Genomic DNA, 20,824 nt, shown 5'->3' with positions numbered 1-20,824 from the left:
TTTTTTCTTAACATTTTAAAAATAATAAAATATTTTTAAATTTTTTGTCATTCTTTAATATCATCAACTTGATAATTATGCTTCCATAATTTTTATTAAAAAAAATCACTTTAAAATGAAATTTGTTATGTATTTTTCTAATTTCTATAGCAATAATATTTTACTGTAATATTGTGCTTTTCTAGGAACTAAATTTTTCATATAGAATGCACTTAAATTTGAAAAAAGAAAAAGGAAGGAAATACAATTCATAATTATATTGTGTTCCCCTTTAGCAGGAAGTTTGGATGGTGTGATAAAAATAAAAACTTATTAAAAATGGTTGTAACAAAAGACTAGGAAAAAAAATGAATAAAATTTAAAAGAATTAAAAAAAATAGTTGACAGGGTTCTTTTGTGTATTGTTTTACAATATACTAGAACCACATATACCAAATACATGATTAATGTGGTCGCCTCACATCATAATGCACATGATATCCTTATAATAATTTTTTGGAATCTAAGCTTCGTTAATTTTTTACGTTATTCTTTTATGTATAACAAAAGAAAATCCAATTATAAAACAAATTCAAATGGAATATTAAACGGAAAAGAGATCAGGGTGGAAAATCAAAATGATCATTTCAATAAAACTTCGAAATTTCCTTTGCGTAGAAGTGAATAAATCAAACGACTAAGCACACAAAAGATAATATAATAAAATTCGGAAAATTATGGAAAATTTTTAAAAGTTTATATATAAAATTTTAAGCTTATGCAAAACTTTAATGTTAAAATAATATTTTACATTTCATAACATGCAAGAAAATTAATGTTAAAATTTTTTGTTTTTCTTTTAGTAATTATGACTAAGTATGATTATCAGCTGAGAAGCAATATACATCCAGGACTCGTAGAAACTACATTTTAATTTGCTATATCAAGTCAAGACAGGCAAAAAAAAATTAAAGGCAATATTGGTCTAATAACTCGTTTCAGATTGTGATATTGAGGATAAAATGGAATTCCTTTGTTTGGTGTTTAAATTCTGATTGATTTACTAGATGTAAGTACGAAACGCTCATCATGATTTCAATGAAATTATATAACTATGTACATTCCAACCCTTACCATTATAATATATCACCATTATAACACTTTTCATTCACTGTTAGACATGTTTTTGATTCGTACTATTAACGCAAAAATTTTGTTTTTTACGAAATACGCGATAATAGTACACTTGTCCTTGAACATGATTAAAAAAAATTATAATTTTAATTCTGCAGACACTGTTGACAAAAACTTTATTTTAATCGTAAATATTTTTTTAATTATTGTTATTATAACTTATATTATAGCATAATATACATAATATATATAGTTAAAATAAAAATTATTATTATCGGTCCCTGATTTTCATAATTTATTTTTATAAGAAAATTTTTATCATCCTCAAAATTTCATACAACCGAAGTGCTCCATGTATAGAAAATTTACTCTAACGTTTATAATATCCTTTTCAATATTCTTCTAAAATACATGCGTACTTACAAATTCATTAAAAATTTTTGAAACCTATGTTGTATAATATGGTTTTGTATAAAAATGTAGAGTTAATATAAATACATAATACTTATAAGTTAGCAAAATTATTTTACATATTCGCAAATATATTCTAATGTTCAAAAGAGTGTATTTGCTTTTTGTACTATGGAGAGAAATTCTGAGAAATCAAAAAACAAAAAGTTCTTTGTCATCTTAAAAAAATTAAAAATTTGAGAGATGAGGTCGTTTTCCGGAATTTTATTTAATAAAATAAGTGAGAAACTAAAGAAGGATTATTTTGTTTTCCCTAAACAATTTAAAAAATATTCTCAATAATTTTATGTCACAGCTCACAAATATAAAATATTAGGTGAGCACACTTTTTTGTATTCATTTAAAAAAAATGTGAAATTTCATTTGCTTCACGCATATTTCTGATTAACTTAGGATCCACGTATATGTTGGACTAAGAACATAAATCAGAATGCTAAAAAGCACTTAGTCCTTCACGTGCCAAAACATTAATGTACAGAGACCAGCAGTCCAACATAATTACATATATTTTGTTTATGTTTTATTTATTTTTGACTGCATTAATTTTGAGGGAACAGCATAAAGTTTTTTTTTTGTTTAAAATTATAATACACAAAGTTTTATATATTATATAAAATTTTCAAATTAAGCATATAAAGCTGTAAAAATTTATCTTAGTTCAATATGTATCAGCTATTCAACTTAGTTCCAATATTGGAATATTTGATTTGTTTCGATACACTATATATTAAAATAAATCTTAAATTTCCATTAGCATTTTTTGATAACAAACCTTGGATATTTTATAATAAAAATTTTGTAACGCATGCAAAAGCATAACCTGAAGAATTGATTTTCATATTGAATATCGCCACTGAAATAATATTACCATTACTTGTAATGGTAACTACGAAACGACAAGACCAATTATAATATTCAAAATATTTTTTTTTTATTATGTTATTATTATTGTTATATTCTGAAAAGAGAATTTTTTTTTATAATATTAAAATATTAATTTAATATGAAAAATATCCTTGAATCCTTGAATGTTATACATTTCTCTATGTAATACAGCTTGATATGCACAGCTTGTTCTTTTTTTTCTTCTTATTACAGGAAGGATAATTTAATGCAAAATGAAATGAAATTTTTCAAGTTCAATTTAAATAAAAATGATATTAAATTATAATTTTATATTTTGAATTTAAGAAAAAGGGAATGTATATATCTTTATATGTATACATACACATATTTATATGAACACTTTACAATTTTTTTTTTCAAATTGTTATTGGATTTAAATGAAAAATTTTCATTTTCTTTTCGGGTATAAGAAATTTTTGTTTTTTTTTTTGAATAATTTAAAATTAAAATATTTGCTTTGGGAGTATTTTCCATTATTATTTCCCAATATAAAATTAAAAATAAATATGAATTGAAAATGATTTTTTATATTTAATATGACTTCCTTTAAATGTTATTCAAAAGTTTTTGCATACTCATAAGAAAAGTAATAAATTTGGATTCAAGCAAAAATGTATATGAGAAAAATTAAATTTAATTTTGGGATTTTTATATTTTTACGCATATGTACAGTTATTATATTGTTATTTTTGATTTAATGTAAAATTAAATTTCTCTTAAATCTTAAAGAATTCAAAAAAGAATAATTATATTTTGTACATTTTAATTGAATTCGGTATCATATTAAATATAATTAATATATTGAATTCATTATCATATAACAATAATAAGGAGATGCATGAAAACAGTTCATTCATTTAAATAATAAAATTGTGATGTTGGATTCACACTGCCTAATTATTGTTATCGAACTTACTAAACATATCTTTAATAACTTTTTTCAACTAAATTTTTTATAAAATTTTAAAACAGTATTGTTTGAACAAATTTCGGAATACCTATATATATATTATATTTCCTTTTTGTTTTTTAGATCTACATGAGAAAACACGAACCATTTGACTTTTTTGTTGGTTGATTTAGTAATTTGGTAATAAGTTGAAAATCCGGATTCCTGACATTTAACCCTATTGTTTAAAATCGTTATTACCTGCAGAATTTGTTTTGTTTCATCAGATTATGGAATTATATGATCTGTTTAACTACATTATCTACGTGTATATTAGTTGCCAAACTAACTTTTGGCATGATAAATAAGTAAATTCCAATTTTAACCCATAGATTGAAGGAATTGAAATAGAATAGCACCCAAAATTTTAATCAACTATAGTTTAAATACTTCTACCAATAATTTCGTAAAACTATAAAACTAAAAAAATTTGTTTAAATTGTCTTGTGTAATCACATGAAGGTATTTAAAATGAAAAATGTATAAACTTTAATAGTAGGTGCACACTAAGAGCCCCATAAGTTAACACAAAAATTTAATTTTTCTTTTTTATTTACCACCTACATAAATAATTTTCCTTTGAAATAGGAAAACATGAAAACTTTCTAAACGAAATAAAATTAAATTAAAAAAAAAAATAAAAGAATATGAAAATTTCCTTGCACAACACAAAATTCATTGTACAAACCATAACAGTGTAGGTTTGAATGTGTAGGTTTTATGAATTAAGAGCTATAAAATGATTTGCGAAACGTTAAAAATTCGTTTGTCACCTTTGAAAATTTAAAAACTTTGAAAGTTTTATCAAGTCATTTTAACAATTTTTTTCATTTATTTTTGTTTAAATTGAATTTTAAAATTAAGAATACAGTATTAATGAAGTGATCTTTACATTTATGATATAGTTGAACATTTTTTTTTTAAATTTCAGTTATAGTCTTATAGAGCATTAAGCAATTTTTGTTTGAAAAATCTTTAATATCAGAAAATTTTAAAAACTTTTGTATTTTTCTAATCTGGTTACTTACTGAGCAGTTCCTATTGACGAGTAACACTAATTCTATTGTTATATATAACCTTTTAGTATCTTATGGCAAGAATATTAAATCTCAATCAGAATTACTAATGCTCTAAAACAACTAAATGATAGTTCTATATTTTTTTAACAATCTAAGTAATCAAAGTGAACGTACAGCCTTGTTGCTTATTTTTCCTGTTACTTTAAAAAGAAATAGAAAGATTTTAAGATTCAAGCGATTTAAAACAGTAATAGAATTAGGATAATATCGAGTCTTTAAAATTTAAATAATTGGTTAATATTTTAAGTATGTAAAAGCGATTAAAAATTGAAAATGTATTACTTTCCCTCCCTGCAAAATCCAAATGAATCCTGATAACTTCATTATCGTGAAATTAATGTATATATAGCTTTTTGTAAAATAATAATAAAATAATCAGATATATTCATTTCAAATTATGGGTTTATACATAAAGATTTTATTATAGAGTTTAGTGTACCATTATCTTTGGTATCAGACACGTATTATTTTTTTTCCCATAAAACTTTTTAAAATAAGGTGAGAAAATAAAAGGAAAAGAAAAAGAAAATATTTTTTTTTAGAAAAAATAAAATTTTCTTTTAGTTTTAAAATGTCTTCAGTCAAGTTGAAAAAATACTGCTGACAAAACTCCCAGGATAAAAATGTAATTTCGCTTCAAAACTTTAGTGTAAATATGCGTTTAACATAAAATCAGCCCTAAGGAAAAACTTTACTTATTTTCCAATTTTTTTTACTTGTTTTTTTGTTGTTTTGAATTCTTCTTGTTATTTTACAATTTTTAAGTTGTTTTATACAAAACTTCTAATTTAAAAATGAAAAGTTTATTTTATTTTTAAAGTGCTTTATACTAAATTCTTCTAGTTTTAAGTGTCCTTGTGGTTTCTAAAACAAGATATAGAAAATAATACAGAAAATGGAAGGAGAAGAAAAAGGAAAAAAAAAGTTTAATTTTGTGCGATCTCGTTATTTTTATATTATAAGAGTTTCTTTTATAATTAGGTAATTGGAAAGTAATAAGCAATAACAGTGTTAATACCTATAAAATTTAATTTATGATTTTAATAAAACTTGGATTATTATATAACACAGTATATGTATAAATTGCTGTGGAAATTCTTTGTGTCATGATATCGATGCTATATTAAAATATGTAAGTGAAAATTGAATAATGAATAATTGAATAAAATAAAGTTATAAGAGAAATTATGGTTACAATTTCTTGCAATTTAGTTAATTTTTAAAAGTAAATATGTTTTTCAGTAGTAGTTAGATAGTTAGTTAGAGAGAAGAGGTGGCACTCCCAACGCAGCCACCCAGCACTAGGCTAATAGAAGGTTTATCGGCATCCCTCCACAACAAACCACACTCCGCTGTATATTTACTTGATAAAATTTTGGAAAAATTCGTCAACGAAAATAATTGAGGGTCTTAAATAAGAACCCACAGATATTCGGTTACTGTATGTGTATATATGTATTATAGGGTTTGATGTATTTAGTATTAGGTATATTGTTAGTAATATTACAAGTATGTAGAATGATATTTATAAAAAACAAAAATATATTTAAAAAAGAATATATAAATTAAAATATTAGATTAATATCGTTGAGATTGATAATTTATTAGTACTAGATTCAAATAAGTAATACTTGTTAATTATTATTTTAATAAATATTTTCTGGTTAAAGAAAAGCTATTTGCCCCCACATAATTTAATTGTAATAAGATTTTTCATTATTTTCTATATCATGTAAATTTTATTTCTTTAATTTTCTAGTATATAGCTAAACGTGATTGTATGTAATTAAAACTACCCAAAATTTTCATAATTTATTTTTATTAAATATATGTATATACATATAACACAAATATAAGGTGCAAAAACGTAATATGAAATCGAAGAAAAAAATAACTTACATAGTAATATTATTTTTAACTTTTATTATAAAAAATACCGATGTTCATTTAATGGTAAACAAATTATAGATAGATGAAGCACGTTTAATTAAATACAGATGTACATATTTTTATAGAAATTACTTAAAATTGCTTAAAACACTAGCAATATTCAAACTATATACAAGCTATAATTAAATTGTGTAGATTCAAATAGATAACAAGCATTGTCTTTAATGTTTTAAAAATCTTTTCATTTTAGAAAATTAAATTATTCCCTATAACTCCTTTACGGAATTTTGTTCTAATCTCCTACAACTAAAAGAGAGTACAACAGTGGAACTATTCCATTTGTTGAAATCTTTTCACTTACATAATTTCATATCCACTATGAACTTTGTCTTATTTGCCTTAAAATTCATAAGAAAGAGCAGCCGAACAAAGTTAAAAGATTTCGAATATATTGAAAAAATTTCTCTTGGACTCTTACATTCCATATGAGACGGAGAAGGGAGGGGAAAGAAGAAAATCTTCCATCAGAAACAGACTAAACAAATAAGTTTTTTATTATTATAACTATTGTATTTACCATTGTTCTATGATTCTTCAAACCTATAGAAGGGCACACTAGCACAGTGTTTAAATATAAATATAAAAAAACATGCAAATGTGTTGATAATTATGTTCTTCTTTTGTGTATTTAGTTTTACATTAATATAAAAGTATGATAAGGATAACTAAAAACAAAAAAAGAAAAAAAAACAACAAAACTACCTAACTTATATGCATTAAAACTCACCTATTTATGTTGAAAATCCGTGACTAAAAGCAATTATTGTTTTACCAATATTTCCGGATAATATTCACGTACAACTTTAAATAAACAAATATTAACAGACAAGCATATGAAAAGTTGTAAAATAGTAAAAAGGATTACAAAAATTAAGTTTTGTACTTTAAACCAAAACTTTATATTGTATACAACAATAACGTACAAGAATATTAAATGTAGAGAATTAAAATACAGATATAAACATATATATATATATATATTTGCTTTAAATTAAAACAAAATGAAATAGTTGATAAAGGGACTGGAAGGAACCAAAAAAAAAGAGAAGAAGCAATGCTAGAGAGACGAAGCAACAATATTAAAGTAAACGGTGATTCAATCAGTAAATATTGAATCAGTCCGATGATTTTAATTATAAAATGCAGTCTTAGTGTAGAAGGGGAGGGTATTAGAATGATAGTGGCTTAATAGTCTGAGCAAGGATTTACAACGAGTTTTATTGATGAAATTTCTATGTCAATAGAAGCTCATTCAAATTTGATTCGAACAAATCTACGATGTTTTAACAGCAATGTTAAAGTTCAAAAAATTTTGTCAACACATGAAATCATTTTTTAATAATTGAAGAGTTCCGGTTTGAAAACCGTTTTCCAACGGGGATTCAATTCTAACGTGCTTTCATTGTTGTAATTATTATGCATTAAAATATAACACATAAAATCACTAGTAAATGAGAACAAGAAACCATAAACAGTATAATAGTTAAATTATTGCATAATCTTAATATTGTATACCAGCAAAATAATATTGATAATAAAATTCGAAAATATACAAAAATTATCTGGAAAATTTCAGAAAAAGGTACACTTAGTTAAATATGAGTAAAATTACAATATTACTCGTCTCTCATATTTTCTTATTTAAATTCAAATTATATGTTTTATAATAATATTTATATTATAAAATCTAATAAAATTATCAAAAAATATTAATTTGAATATTATTTAATTTATTTTTAGGTCGACTTCAAAATATTTTGGTAAATTTATGGGAAATTTCATCCGAAAAAAATCAGTTTTATGCATTGCGGCTATATGTTCAGCATTGTAAGAAGACTTTGGACTTTTTCAAAATGGAATTTCAACACCTAAAATTTTTAAATATATCATAGGTATATATCTAATGTTAGAAATTTAAATTTAAAAAGTTCAAATTTTCAAATCAATTCCTGATTCTTCCCTCTCGTTGGCCTCGACTTCGAGGGTTCTGTGTGGGCGAGAAACCTGATACAATTCACATAATCTTTCCCGTTCAACAACTTAGTAGTTTTACGAACACAGCGATTCGCCTGTGGAACATACCCGCCCTTTTTATCAATCTAATATTCTGAACCCAGAACATGTTCATCATCCAAAAGACTCTTTTCAACTTGCTATAAAAATATGGCTTGGGGGAATCAATGAAACCATGGTCGAACTGGACTGCGTTTTTGATTTATTTTATATAAGGCCCTTTTCAATATGCAGCCAAGAATCAGTTTATGACAAAGTTTTAGTATTAGAACAGTTCTAAGTGCCTGTAAACTTTGTTGAGGTTTGAGTAGTGCCTTACCGGTATTTTCTAGTTTACAGTCCAAATCAATATGAGGTTAGTAATTTCACCAGCAATTAGAGGTCAATTTGATTTCCAAATACATCCGATTGTCAGTTCCATTCAAGCATTTCAAGCTATTGATCAAAACCCCATAAAATGTGGATGGTGTCTATCAATGAAGTCAACTCGTGCTAGTTCTGAATTGCTTATTAATTGATAACCGTTATAAAATACATGATAATTGTAGAACGTAATTATTATTACAATTAATATAATTTTTTATTATAAAAAAAAAAAACGAAAAATCGCCAATATGTGTCGATTGACTCGAGGTTATATTTGTAAATAACTGAAATCCTCAGGTGATTATGCAGGCATTAAATTTTCCCCCTAAAGTGTAAAATGGATATGATATTAATAAACAAATACTTTTATGAACTTGGTAACTGCTATACAATATAGTGTGCAATTAAAATAATTTTTGTTTATTTATGATATCATTAAACATTAATCCACAAAAATCAAAGAATCTTCACATATACTCGTATTTTAGCATTTGTGTTCAATCAGATACATAATTTTTTATTCTGTTTTTAGAAGAAAGGCTTATCAAAGTTGAAAAAAAGGGACTCATCCCTTTTTTTGTTATGATGGTCATTAATATTTTATATAAATTTTGGAAGAGATTAAAAGGATGTACGCTTTTTTTTATTATGTGTATGGCTTTACTGATGTACAAAAAAAAAAACGGATTTTGTTGAAGTTGAAAAAAAAGGAAAGAAAAACTGAGATCGTTTTGTATTGCATATTGTTATTCCTTTAGTTCAATATTCTTAAATTATCATCTACTTGCTTTTCTCATTCTTTTAATTTAAGTGAAAAGGTTCTTTAATTTATTTGAAATTTCCAAAAAAAATATCGAAAGATAAAAGTGAATCCCAATAATCTAATATGAAATATTTTATGAAAAGAAGAATTAATCGAAAATTATATTTAAGTAAAAGAAAAACAAAAATTCATATGAAATTTTTTAAACAGTAACTACTAACTATAATAAAAATTTAATTTTATATTTTAAAAAATTTTCAAGAAATTTATAATTTTAAAAGCACATTAATTGTGAATTTTTGTTAGTGAATAATGGTGTCATAATTATAGATTTCCTACAGTCTCATTGAAATTGTGAATATATAAAATCACGGGATTCAATTACATTCATTAAAGTTTATACAAATTTTAAAAGTAAATCAGTCTTATTTTATTCCAACTGAGATTTTTTAACTTTATCACCTGACTGAGCTCATAAAAAATTAGATTATATTAAGCTAAACAAATTCTAAAACCCATCTGGGTCAGCTGTAAGGATAAAACTATCACAGTGTGAATAACATATGAATGTTTATTTTCTCTCAAACTTTATTTCCACATATTGCGTTGTATACACTGTACATCATTCGAATTTTTGCAATTTTTATATTCGCAATAAATATTTTGAATTTTTAAATTGTCATGGCACTGAAATTAAATTCGACGCAAATAAAAGTATTATGCTTGTTAAATGAAATGTTAAAAAGAAAATACGAAATTCTAGTAAGTTAATTAAAATAATTCCAGTGATTTTAACATTGAATTATTTTACATTTCAAATTCCAATATGCATAAAATACATAGCTTTTTTAATATAGGAACCATCGAATGATGGTTGTTTTGAAAACTTTCAATATTGCTCTTTTTCCACGTATCCATCTAAATTTCTACAGCCAAATTTAATAGGAGAAGCAATAAAAAATATTATGAGAAAAGAATGTTTTATTTTTCTAATAAAACTCAAAGAGTATAATGTAAACTGATTGCATGTATATGTGTACGTATTTGTAAATAAAAAATAGAAAATAGTCTCATATGTTTTCAAAAAAGGATTATAGAAAAAGCAAAAAAAAAAAAAGTAAAATATTCAATAAAAGGATTGAATAGATATGAAATAAATAGGTCAAAAGGATATGCGAATATTAATTTTTACTTTTTTTTTTCTTTTTTAGTTCTCCTAAGTCAATTTCAAAATATAAAACAAAAATCTTAATAAAAAATATCCAATATCTAGAATTATTTCTCTATATTTTATGTTTGCACTATCATGCTTCAACATCTTAATCTATCTTTTTATGAAAATTTGAAATCTTTAAATATTTACTTAGTATGCTTTTTCCAATATGCAAGTAATATGTGAAAAAGTAAATATTTTTCGCTTTATGGAATTATTCAAAGTATGTGGATTTAAATAAAGAAGAAACATTGTAACAAAACCGGTTATTGGACGCATAAGGAATAATATAGTCATATGAAAGTCTCATTTTATAGATGGTCTCAGCCTCATTTATCGATGGTCATCGAAAATGAAGAAAATGGTGTAGATGATGAACCACTACTCCTTCATTGTAGGTTTATGAGCACGACCAGTAGGCCTCACTTTGGAGTTATTCAAGCATTTATTATTTCCCTTTATTTGATTGGCGACAGCTGAATCTAAGATAAGTGTGATGTTAACCCACGTACTCGATAAAGCCTTTGCAACTTAACCGCGCATCAAACACATGCTACCAGCGGACATCACGAGAAGGTTAAGAATAGGCATGTTCGTCACTCTATAAACCAACGTAAACACATCAGGTAAACTTTGAAGATCATGGTTTCAATGAATTTCCTTCTTTTGCACTTGGCAGAAATCACATTGTGTCAACACCCGTTAGATCATCACAATGCTCTCTCTTATTTAGACGGTCGGATTCCCCGTGTCATTTTATTTGAAGTATTTTAATTCAAGAATTGAATCTTCTGAGTAACTGTTTTTTAAGTTTATGTTTAGGGCAAAAAAAAAATGTAAAATTTATGCTCCAACAGTTTTCAAATAAACCTCAACAAAATATTGTGTTTTAGTTTATTGACTAAATATTTTCAACAACAATAAAAATGGAAAACTAAATGCATGAATTGCAATTTTCTAATATTTTGGTCTCACATATATTTAAACTAACAGATCGCAAATTAAGAATATGTATTGTGAATTAAATTTTGTAGTTCTTAAAATTTTCCTTCAATATTTCTATAAATTTTAAAATTATTTTCTTATTTAACAAGGTAGAAATTGGACTTTTCATTTTGTTTCAAATAATTAAAGTGAAATATTGATTTTATATTAAAATTTCTAAATATACGATAAAGGAAATTCAAAATTCAGTCTAAAACATTAAATCTCGGAAATTTAATTTTTGAAATCTCTTTAAAATGAATTTTTTCTTTTCCTGGAATTTACACTAGAAAGGAAAAGAAAACTAAAGCTCTTCATATTTTCATTGAAAAATTCTTTGTTCCAGATTTTCCAATTTTTTTTTTAATTTTTTTTCAAATACATAGTATATTTTTCCAAAAAAATGAAAACTTCAAAAAAAAAAGTCCTCTTAACTTCCTTTCATTCGCTTTTATACATTTGATTAAATTTTATAATCTATTCTGTGATACAAAAATCCAAGAATGACAAAACCAGATAAAAATCAAGAAAATTTGTGGTTATGTGCCGTTATGTACTATAGTTTTCAATTATTTTAGAAATCAATTTTTCTACTGATTTCAATTTCAAAAAATCAGATGAAATGAAACGAGTTTATAAGATAGGTCGAGTGAATCAAATGAAAAGCTTATACGGTCAACGAAAATTTTGATAAGTTTTCGACATTAAAGTGAAAGTTTTGGCTACAAGTTGCTGGAAAAATTAGTTTTATATAACAGAATTTAAGGCCGTCCATGCTGCTTAACTTTTGTATGTTCCTAAATAGAGCATTTTATATTCTTCAAAGGATGCTCACTTTCCTTATACAATGTTTGCTTGTTTTTTGAAATTCAGATTTTATAATGTTAAAAATTTAAATATTACAATATCCTTTTATTCATTTCAAATGTTTTGTTTATATAACATCATTTTTAATATACTTATTTTATAAATTTCAATTTAACATTTTGACAAAAAAGAAAGAATAAAAATACTTTCCCGGAAAGAAATGATTGAAATGACATATTGGATGCATTTTTACTTTAAATTATTGGCCAGTTTATTTTTGTATAATTTTGCAAGATTATTTATTTTTGACTTTTGAAATGCGATAATACTTTTCTTATATGTAAAAATGCAGTAATATTTATATGTACTTATGCTTATATGCTTATAATATACTATATTCAGCTTTTAATTTCGGAATTTCGTATTAAAATCGCTGAAAATCATGGTAATTCTGAATTTTTTATTTTATTTGTATCTTTTTTGTGTCATTATCTATTTAGTTCACCTTATATTACGACTAAACTTCAGTTAAGCTTTAGTACCGTCAATTTATTGTACATATAAAGCGTCAACAAATAGAGATGTGATGTCAATTAATTTATTCAGAAGTAAAGCTTTAATTACCGAATAAGTTAAGTTGACGTTAGATCTGCATTTTGATAGACGCTTGTAGTGCTTTCGTGTTCGACAGTATTTATAACTTTTCTGTTTTAGTGATGCCACATTTGTTTCTTAGAAATAGCTGCCACTGTTTCTTTTTTTACTTCCCATCCTAGATTGAAACACTTTAGAATTCAAATTCAGAACGAGATATATGTGAAAAAAAGAATAAAATTCAATCTAACCCTAAGTTTAATCAAATAACTTACAAGTTATAAAGTAAAAATATGCATATATTATATTAGACACTATTGAAGTTATGCAAACAGCGAACATAACTTAATTGCAAACCATTGTAAATTTATCTTGTATCCTTTTATAAAATATTGTCGTTCGTCCTTAGGGAATAAATAAAAAACTTGAACATCTTTATTTATTAATATATTTGAGTGCATTTTGTAAACTATATGTAAAATATTTTAGTTATAAAAATATTACTATTGACTTACACATAATTATAAATATATACTCGTATTTAAAGACACCAGTATTGTATTATATAATTATTAGATCAAAGGGGAATTAAGTAACATATGACAATTTTAAAGTATTCATATTAAACCCCAACGGGGAGTAAAAACATTCTGAATTGAAAAATAATAACATTATATTGTTTTAATGTTAACTAATGCAATATCCTCTGCCATATCTATGTATGTATAAAATGTATATCATAAGATATTTGCTAATATTACTATATGCACGTTATGTATATAAGAAGTTTTCGAACCAGATTGATTGCACATTTAAAAAAAAAGAAACTAAATTGTATTTAATAAAATGTCATTCACATGAGAGAAACTTTTGTTCTATTCAAATTATTAAAAAGAGTTTTTTCAAAAATGACAATTACAATCTTATAAATATGCACCATACACATTAGAAATTTTTTACCACCAAACCCGCCACAAAATTAATATTTAAATTGAATATAAACTTCTAAGAATAAATAAAGAATAAATAAACCGGACCGGACTTTGTTATGAATCCAACAAGAAAATTTAGTGAAATTTGCGTTAATTATTAAAATTCGGGGACCTTTGCTCTTCACAGTGGCGGAGTTAGTTCTTCCGGGTCTTACTAAATGTCTCACAAATGTAACGGAATGTCCGCACATATAAGATAAGGCATAATAGATCCCTATACGCGGTCGCAGTGTATTGTCGCTTCTGTTGTGCACATATACAAATCTATAACTATAACAATTCATATAATTAATTAAATACATGTTTTTACCATGCACAATTTTTCAAAATTGTTTTTATTTTTTTACATACAGGTATGTGAGTTTTGACGTAGGGGAAGAATATCTTATCAATATGGTTGGCACGATTGGAATTCTTAACGAAGACTTCCTAGAGGCCTTGTTGCAGAACAGTCAGATTTTTTCTTCGTATTCAAGAGGAAATAATGGAACGCATCTACAATCGGCGAGATAGGAAAACTCGCCCTGGATAGGATGGCGCATGCCTTACGCTGACTGCCTTAAAGCGGAAATCAGAAAAGGGGAGAAAGGCACCTTTGTTGAGAAATCGGCCGAGAGTGTCCTGGAGGTTAGAACTCCAAGCTGCGCGCTGACCATGAGGCAATGTTTGCAGCTCATTTGGATCAATGGAGTTTTAGGGACTAAAAACAATCCTCGAGTGCTTTTTTACATTCTGAAATTTTGAGTATAACAGTATTTCTGTATCAGATAATAAGGTAAGCTTTCTCATTTATATGTACATTTGTTACAGTCGTTACAGTTTTCGGAATCCTGTATGACACCTGTATATTTTGATTCAATGACTAGACTTGAATTTAAGAGCATTTTAAAAATATTTCTTAAAAATTTTTAAACAAAAATAAATACACAAATCAGTCTCTCATATTCAATTTGTTTTTATTTAAAATTCTCGTTAAAAATAACACAAATACATTTAAAAAAAAACTAATATAAAGCATTAAAATTGTTTTAAACTTTGAACACTATGTGAAATGTGGCTTTGAAATTTCAAATTTTTCAAAAATTTCAATATCTACCTAAAAATTCTATAAAGTGTGGTTTCCTCTTGCAAATAAAAAATTTCCAAATACAAGTCCAACTATATGTTCATCTCTTTGTAAATTTAATTAAAAAAACACCTTTTTTTTATTTCATAAACAAGAGTCCTCAAAATTTCTCCTGAAAGTAGATCAACGTTTCAAGGTAATTTGGTAAAAAAAAAAACCAAATATAATTTACGTGTAAGATAACTTTACACTATCCACACGGATTCCTTTTCAATCATAAGGTGTATAAAAAAAAAATTTATTACTTTTAAATTTACTATAATAAAACCAACAAAAAAAAAAGAAAAGAAAAAGTATGGTTACACTTTATAAATTTTTGTTATCTTGAGTTTCAAATAAGAGTAGACTACGAAATTGCAATACTAGTAATGAAATTTGTCCATTTATAAAGAAAAAATTGTCCAGTTTTTATAAAATGCGCGAAAATTCACAAAAACAAAACGAATCATTGCAAAGTTTTTATACATCTGCTTTTCTTCTCGCAACACAAAATTTTCCGTAATTCTTCTTGTGTAATACAAAACTGTTATGCTTTTTAAATACTAGTAAAGTGTATATTTGAAATAATATCCGCATACCTGCCAAGAAACTCTTGTTCTTTTTATTTTGTTTTCAATGCTTTTTCAATACGATGAACATTCAAAAGTTTTGTTAATCGAATATTCAGAGTAAAAAATCTAAAAAAAAAGAAAATTTTAGTTAAAAACTTTAACTACCAAAAATGCTTTAATATAGGTAAGAAAACAAAAAGAGAAAAAATATTTCCAAATTGAAATTGACAAAAACTTCATCATGCAGTAAACAGTTGTTAAAGGGTTCCAAATTGAAGTAATAATTAAATTTTAAAAAAATTATATCAGTTTTACTCTTTTGCAGATTTTTCATTGGAAATTATTTGGGAAACTGCTTTATTGTGAAATGTTTAATGATTCTGTGTTGTATCAACATTAAATCCTTCATTTTAAAATTAATGTGTATGATGGCAAAGAGCGAAGCCGTTAAAGCAAAAGTATTCCGCAAATAATGGAGTTTACTAGCCACGTTTTTTTTTAGTATGTTAAGTAAGAAAAATGAGAGAGAATCAAAAAGCAAACAATATAGCAGATATGACAAAACAGTGAACATTCATAATATTGAAATATAGATTGACACAACTCTATATACTTGCATTAAACTGTAGGTAAGTTGTAGATCAAATAAATTCAACAAAAAATATTATAGACGGACATTTAAAATTATCGAGAAAATTGTCTTTTTACTTAAGCACAATTTCAGTTTTCCTTCTATCCTTTTTTTTTGTTCAAAATATTGTGTTTTCTAATATCCGGAGCTTAGTCTATAACACAAAAAAAATTTTTTTTTCTTACCATAGATTCGGTTTTTGATTATATTAAAACCTTCTATTTACAAAGTAGAAAGTGAAAAAAAAACAACATGACAATAAAAATTAAAACTTTAATCCTTCACTTTACATACAAGTGGGATAACTAATTGAAACCTGTAATCTTGGTCTATATTCTATGAGGTAGTGGTGGTAATCCGAAACACAGGAAAAAAAGGAAAATATTCACATATTTTAATCGAATTATAGTATACGTAGTGCTTGTAACTTGAACAACTAAACTGAAAATTTTAATTTTATTAACTCAATGATGTTGTAGTGAAAAAATAATCTAAAATTTTATAGAAAAAGTGTTATTTTTGTTGAAAAAGTACAGTGACATCAAATTTTTCAAGAAGGGAAAATTTTATATAAGTTTTTTATAATTTTGTTTTTTTTTTTTGAATGAAAATCAATTCGTGTGTAATTATTTTTCTCACTCTACTCGTTTACTTATTTTGATTTTTGAAATTTAAAATTTATTTTAATAGATTGGACACGATATATTTAATTATATTTAATGAATTTGTACAAGCAGCAATTTAAAAAAGCAAAGCAAGTACTTATTCGTGTGAAGCTAGAAGCATCGTATACAAAATCGTAGAAATTTTTCAAATTATTGAGATTTTTATCTGATTTAAAAAAAAATATAATAAATAAGGAATATAAATGGTAGATGTGCAGTTAGTTTTCCTCATCCAGTATTTATGTACTGGGATTTTGAAATTTCACGAAAGCTTTCCATTTGAGGGCATATAACACTCTTAACTTTCTCTTACTAGGTATAAACCACTCTAAACAAAAAGTTTATAAGAAAGGACATTTATTTTCGGTAGCCATTTTCAAATTATTATATAATTTTTTACTGTTACATAACAGCATTTTAACAGAAAACACTGTTCCAATTAAACCTACTCCCAACTTCCTTGTATAATATTATATAATTATATAGAATTTTTGTTATAGTTAATTATATAGGAATATTATACTTCTTAAAAAAACCTCAATATTCACAATATTGTATTTAAATTTTTTCTTTTACTTTCTAATGAGCAGCATATTAAAATATTAAAAAATAATAATAGCAAAATAAAAAAAAAATTAGACCAACATTTTGGTATTATTTTTTTTTTCTAAAAATTGCTACATTTAAAAGGAAATTTTTTTAACAAGTTTTCAAGAGAAATAACCATTATTATTAATATTAAGTACTTATTTTTAGAAAACTTCCTTCAGTTTTATTCAATGGAAAAAAAACGAAAACTGCAAAATCACCATGAATAATAGTAGTCGAAAATAGTAAAAGGATTCAAGAGTTCGTGCACGTGCTTTATATAGTGAATTTTGCCAGTCATTATAAAGCCTTTTTTAACAACACAATGTTTTAATCGTGGTAAAAAAAAACTAACTCACTTTATTTAACATGTTTAAGGATTTTCTTCTTGGTTTATTTTAAAAGGAGCTTAAATGTTAAACTTTTTATATATGATATTATTTTTAGAAAAGGCAATATTTTTAGAGCCTTACAAAAATATAAATGTCGCATGTATTGGTACATATTGGAAGGGTTTACTATTAAAATCATAAGTTAAAAGTAATTGTTGTTACAGTTTATATATGGTTCTTTTCTTCCTCATTCATTATTTGTATTGTTAAATTTGAGATCACTTCACATGATATTTCAATATTATTGATTTTTAAATGAAATTCCATTGTATTGTATTTTGAATATCTAAGAGTGTTGTTTTTCCTTGTTTTTGGAAAAACTGCAAAGTAATCGACCAATAGAGAAATTTCAATTTATTGTATGTAGTATAAAGTTTATGAGTGAGATATTTTAATTTAACCCTTTAATCTAATTATACTTTTGTTATGTAACAATCATATAGCAACTAGTTGATTCCTTATATAAATATATAAGATTTTTGATACAACAACATTATTTGTGTATGCTGGAAATTTGTGTGTTCAATAAAAAAGAAATAGGTTATTGGAAAATTATATTTATACATAGCTATTCAAAGAGTTGATTGCCATCATTTTAAGAATTTCAGATAACATTGTCCGTTAATTGCGGTGTAAAAAGTTTCAAAACTAAATAATCGGATTTCCGGAATTGAGAAGTTCACCTAACTAATCTTCCAAATATAGAGTTTTACAATTTCAATTTATTGGTAACCCATGAGGTCGTGTCTGGTAATTTTTAATTGTGACCATGATGGGATTCTGAATCCGAAAAGCTAAGAGAATTCATTCTAAACTTTGCAATAAACTGTATTGAACTGAATTTTTTATACGGTATTCATAATCAAAAAAAAAGTCTCACTCTTAAAGACACGTGTACAAAATTAAAAAAAAAAACTATTCAAATTTTTAATTTCTTTTGATATTCAAAAACATGCCAACTAAAAATAATAAAAATTTTTCCGATCTTGATGGCTTCCTCTTTTTTTTGTCTGAATTTGAAAAATTACACTAAAAAGTATCTTCACTTTCTATATTATTGGATTACTGAACACAAGACAGTGAACGAGTTTTAAGATAAAAAAAAAATTTAATTTTTCAGTGAATCTGAATTTTTTATGTCATCATTTTACACCAAATTTCCCTTCTAAATGCATGTTATTTGTCAGTCTAGAGAAACACGGAACATATAATTTGAAACCAACAGTAAAATTTCTAAAAATGAACAAAGAATAAAAATGAAAATTTATTAATGTCAAATTTTTCTCTTATTCCCATTCATTTTAACGGGAAAAGAAAACCAAAAATGAAGAATGAACAAAAAAAAACACTTTCGTTTTTTTTGCCCGTAGTTTGAGCCCAAAAAGAAAAAAAAAAAGAACAGCGACAAACTTTCAACTGCAGCTGCGAAGAGCATTGCATTATTCACAAAAAAAGTCTTGAAATCATTAAAAAAAATTTTTATTTTTGATTTATTTACAAAAGTTGAATAAGGAATGCGACATCTTTTGGAAATTAACTTTATGTAAGAAAGAAAAAAACGTAAAAAGGGAAAGAAAAAATTTAAAGCAAAACAACTGTTTAAAAAAAAAAGGACTTTTTTCATTGCCAATCAATAAAATTTTTCAGAAAAAATTCATACACTTACTTTTTTTTTGTATTTCAGCTTGTAGGTTCTTCAATCGACGACTGACACATACAGCTAGACTCAGTATGACGGGCAGTCAATATGAGCTATGGCAATCACAATTTAGGGACTTCATTTTCCTGGTTTTCTTTAACTACAAAATCATAAGATGCAATTCAACAGTTTAACGGAATATTTTCTAAAAGTGTTTTTCCACTGGTGTACTATTTTCTGTGAAACTGTTGTAGTGAAGCGGAATTAAATTTGTAATATCTGAAGGGACGGAAACAAACGTTGATTAATCATTTAAATTTTTCTTTTTGGTTCAAGCAAACTGTCCAATATACGTTACCAACAAGGTATATGGACCCGAGGTGTTTTCAAGCTCACTGCCATAAATTTTGAAAAAAAAAAACTTGAATATATAGTTTTTCTTTTGTAAATCCAGCGTTATAAGATATCACGGCAAACATTATTAAGGTTCTTCGATTTAAAATAGGGGAAAAATTGTTCAAAAGGAATTCAATTTTAAATATGATTCAAGGTTATGATTAATTAGCTTAGTTATATGATTAATTAGCTCAGATGAATGGTAAATTTTTGTTGGTTACTCTTATTGGTCTTAGAAAGCCTTAAATATTTTATTTAAGTTAAGATTTAAAATTTTCGATTTCTTATTCTGATCTTTTAAGGATTCTTGTGAAATCTTCTATTAAAAATGTGGCTGAATTTATGCAAGAATGTTATGTTGAGTTTTTTTTTTTCTAAAATGTTAGAATAATTTTCGCAATTTACTTTCAATTTTAAATTATTCTGTATTCATATATTTGGGTGGAAATACTGAGAATAATTTTTTTTCTCTTACTGGAAAAGTAACAAATGTTGAATGCATATTTCTTCGTTTTGCTCTTCCAATTTCAATTTTTTGAGGGCGAAATAATCAGAAAATAAACAAAAAAAAAAAGAAATAATATTAAAGTTACACATTTCATGGGAAAACAGAAAAATGCTTTTAAATTTTTATTG

The 20,824-nt window shown here is 25.1% G+C and overlaps 1 long non-coding RNA gene across 2 annotated transcripts in view; it reads left to right on the top strand.

Moving 5' to 3' along the window:
* LOC129607917 (uncharacterized) overlaps positions 1–20,392 on the top strand; it is a 31,436-nt gene extending 11,044 nt beyond the window's left edge. Inside the window, exons 4-8 of one of the 2 annotated variants that reach the window (XR_008696857.1) lie at positions 843–1,048; positions 8,209–8,360; positions 14,554–14,975; positions 16,203–16,506; positions 19,838–20,392. This is a non-coding gene — a long non-coding RNA (uncharacterized LOC129607917). Of the gene's footprint in view, positions 1–842; positions 1,049–8,208; positions 8,361–14,553; positions 14,976–16,202; positions 16,507–17,929; positions 18,102–19,837 lie in introns of those variants that run through there. The other variant, XR_008696858.1, reaches the window with a different exon arrangement.
* Positions 20,393–20,824: the final 432 nt, after the last annotated feature.

Source organism: Condylostylus longicornis, unplaced genomic scaffold, assembly GCF_029603195.1.
Source record: "Condylostylus longicornis isolate FDR11 unplaced genomic scaffold, ASM2960319v2 ptg000030l, whole genome shotgun sequence".
Lineage (NCBI taxonomy): Eukaryota > Metazoa > Arthropoda > Insecta > Diptera > Dolichopodidae > Condylostylus > Condylostylus longicornis.
Note: the sequence above shows the minus strand (reverse complement) of the source record. Positions and strands in the feature narration are given on the sequence as shown.